Raw genomic sequence first — 3,660 nt, 5'->3', positions numbered from 1 at the left:
CACAAAATATGTCTTTTGTGACTTTGATAAGAGCCATCTAATTGCTGCTCTTTCTACATTATTCTCTGCTGTGTTGCAGTTTGTCCCTCCTAGTTTTCTCTGCACCTTGTCTCTCCTCTCTGCTGCTGCGTCCTGATGCCCCTCTGCCAGTGTGTGTTTCTTTGCTATTATATTTTCTTCTGCTTTTTCCCCCCCCTGTCTCGAACCCCTTACCTTTGTGTTGCAACGGGAGAATGTGAAGAAAAGAATGCTGAAACGAGAGAGAGAGAGAGAGACTGTGCAGGAGTGAGCAGCTAAAAGGTTGTTGATTGATTAACGGCAACGTGAGTGTGCAGAGCTGTGAGCAGCCTCTGGCGGCCGCAAAAGCCTACTGCACCTGGTATTCCCAGGCGGTCTCCCATCCAAGTACTAACCAGGCCTGACTCTGCTTAGCTTCCGAGATCAGACAAGGTCAGGCATTTTCAGACTAGTGCAGCTGTAGGCATTTGCTGCCTGGCTTTCACTTTACTTAAAGGTACGCTGTCTGTTTTGCTTGTCTATGCATTCAGAGCATTTCCTGGTCAGTTATGGCAATTTTCTCTCCCCGCTCCAGTCCTGCTGTCCTTTTACACCTCCTGCCTCTTGCACCCTCTCCCTGTCTTGTCCCCTCCTTCTCGCCGAGATGTCACACCCTCGTCTTTCTTTCCAGCACTTACACTCACCCCGCAACTCGCTCCCGGCTCCGCCCCGCCGACACCAGAATTTTTTGGATCCAGCGCCCAACTCTGCCCTCAACCCGCGCTCCACTCCGCTGTCTTTACCCTTTTCCACCGTACTCAGTGTCTTCCCCACCATCTCCATTTTGTTCCCCACTCACAACTCTTCTGCCTCTTCCGACACTCTTTTCTCCTTCCGTTCTCCAGCAGTGTCCTCCGCCTGTTCAGCTCCACTCACACACCTACTCTTTCTCCCACCTCCTCATCCCTCAAGGGGCTCCTTCGGCTGCACAGTCACAGCAGGCAGGGTCTTTGTGACACACCCCACAACTCTCCATTCTGCAGCTCCGAGCGATGTGTCCAGACTCGCCGCAGTTACAACAGTACAGGTCTGGACAGCTTCATAAAAGATGGTCGTGTCCAAGACAATAACACCCCTTCACCTGGTTATCGTGCAGTGCCCGGAAGTACTGAACTCCTTCCGTCGTCTCAAATTTCATACTATACGACAGCGACCTCACCCGCTCTGGGAACCGCACCTTCGCGTAACGGCTTCTATCTGCTACCCGTGTGCCTGGATAATATCTACTCCTTATTACCAAGCAGATTTTAATGTACCACGACTCCAATTTTTTCATTAGCACATTTCCCTCGATATTAAATTCATCCTGGGCACATTTTGCTCTGAGGGGCCCGGCACTCCGAGCCCATTGCTGCCCATGTTTAAGCCAGGTCTCCGTTATAGCCACTGAATCATAACCCCATGTGGCAACTTGTGCCTGCAACTCATCAAACTTATTGGTAACACTCGGTGCATTAACACACACGCATTTTAACAGCATGCTAGTTGGCTTTGCTTTTTCCCCAAAATTAACTTGAATTGATATAGCACCTTTAACATAGTAAGACGTCCCAAAGTGCTTCATAGAAATGTTATGAAACAAAATTTGACACCGAGCCACATAAGAAGAAATTCGGGCAGATGACCAAAAGCTTGGTCAAAGAGGTAGGTTTTAAGGAGCGTCTTAAAGGATGAAAGTGAGGTAGAGTGGCGGACAGGTTTAAGGAGGGAACTTCAGAGCTTAGGGCCTAGGCAACAGAAGTCACGGCCACCAAATGTTGAGTGATTATAATCAGGGATGCTCAAGAGGCCAGAATTAGAGGAGCGCAGATATCTCGGGGGGTTGTGGAGCTGGACTAGATTACAGCGATAGGGAGGGGTCAGGCCATGGAGCGATGCGAAAACAAGGATAAGTATTTTGAAATCGAGGCGTTATTTAACCGGGAGCCAATGTAGGTCAACGAGCACAGGGGTGATGGGTGAACGGTGTTATGTTCATTAATAAATAGACATTCTTATTATGAACACAGCTAGCTTTTGCTAGTTACTTTATTGAGCACATGTGGACTAGGTACTGTATCTTGTAGAGGCTTCCATCTTGACTCTTGCCTTGTGGGTACTCTAGCCTCATGGGTAATGTAGTCTTAATATATATACAGCTGGGTAGTGTAGTCTTAATACATACAGCTATATACAGCTCTACACAGCTCTACGGCTCCACCTAGTGTCCACTATGGAATGACATGTTTTTGATCGTTACATCCCCCTTTCTTTGAGGCTTTTTGAAGACATGGATACCCTTTGGCCTTTTCATCCTTGATGGGCTCTCTGCTTCATCACCTGAGTCATCTGGTCTGCTTATGGCACAGTTTATATGGTAGACTCTCTTGACCAGTTCTAAGTCTTCACAAGCTTTGTCACCTAGTATCGAATCAAGTCTTTCAGCCACAACAGTAAACATGAGATGATGCACTTTGTCTTTGACTGTCACTTTAAGTCTGCATACACCTAAGCTATCTATTTTCTGTCCATTATATTTCTTCAGTAGTACTGACTTTTTCTGTATTTTGGGCTTTTCTTTCATATTGTTAATGTCACTCATACTGATTAAGTTTGCTTTTGCCCCAGTGTCTAGTTTCAAGGTAACTAATGCTCCATTTACCTGCAGTGGGATCATCCATTTGTCCACTTTTACTGCATTGACTTTATGTTCAGCATTGTCCATTTCTGAGGGCTGCACATTTTCTGTATCTTTTTTGATATCGTCACATGACACCATTCCGACAAAAAATGTCTCACTTAAATCAGTGTCCTCAATTACATTAACTCGTTGCCCTTTCTTAGTTTGTACTTTTCAAAAGCATTGCTTAGCAAAGTGATTCTTTCCATTACACTTTGTGTACATGTTTCCATACGCTGGGCATTGTCTTAACTGGTGTTTGTAACCACAGCGTTTACAATTAAAAATTTCATCCTCCGATTGCTTTTCATTTCTGTTCTGCCCACGTTTCTTCCCCTTGTAGGACACAGCACCGACAGCAGCATTTTCACTCATTACAATCGCATCATTATTGATTTCGCTGAAAGTCTTCGCCTGCTTTCGAGCTAGCTCGCTGGCTTGGCATATTTTCACTGCATTTTCCAAATTTAGTTCGGTTTCTCTCAACAGACGTTCCCTGACTTTTTTGTCATGAATACCAAACACAATCTGGTCACGAATCATGGATGATTTCAGCTCAGAGAAATTACATGTCTGTGCTTTCAGTTTCAGATCAGTTATAAAGCTGACAAAAGTCTTATTTTGTTGCTGTGTCCGAGAACGGAAGATGTATCTTTCATACGTCTCATTTTTTTTGTGAGAGCAATGTGCATCAAATTTTTTGAGCACATCTTCTAATTTTTCTCTGTTCTCCGCTGGATTAAATACAAATGTATTAAATACCTCTATCGCCTGTGGGCCTGCAACCGTGAGCAGCAACGCTATCTTCCTTGCGTGTGGCTTCGTACCGAATCCGATGGCTGCAATGTAGAGTTCGAATTGCTGTTTAAAAGTCTGCCAATTGTAGTCGATTTTTTCTGTGAGATTCAAACGCTCTGGTGGCTTCAAATTCTCCATGTCGCTTT

At 45.1% G+C, this 3,660-nt stretch overlaps 1 pseudogene; it reads right to left on the bottom strand.

The window, feature by feature from the left end:
• Nucleotides 1–364: 364 nt before the first annotated feature.
• On the bottom strand, nucleotides 365–483 carry LOC147102047 (5S ribosomal RNA; annotated as a pseudogene).
• Between the last annotated feature and the right edge of the window lie 3,177 nt (nucleotides 484–3,660).

Source organism: Somniosus microcephalus, chromosome 22 (assembly GCF_052327205.1).
Source record: "Somniosus microcephalus isolate GS21.2 chromosome 22, FLI_Smic_1.0, whole genome shotgun sequence".
Lineage (NCBI taxonomy): Eukaryota > Metazoa > Chordata > Chondrichthyes > Squaliformes > Somniosidae > Somniosus > Somniosus microcephalus.
Note: the sequence above shows the minus strand (reverse complement) of the source record. Positions and strands in the feature narration are given on the sequence as shown.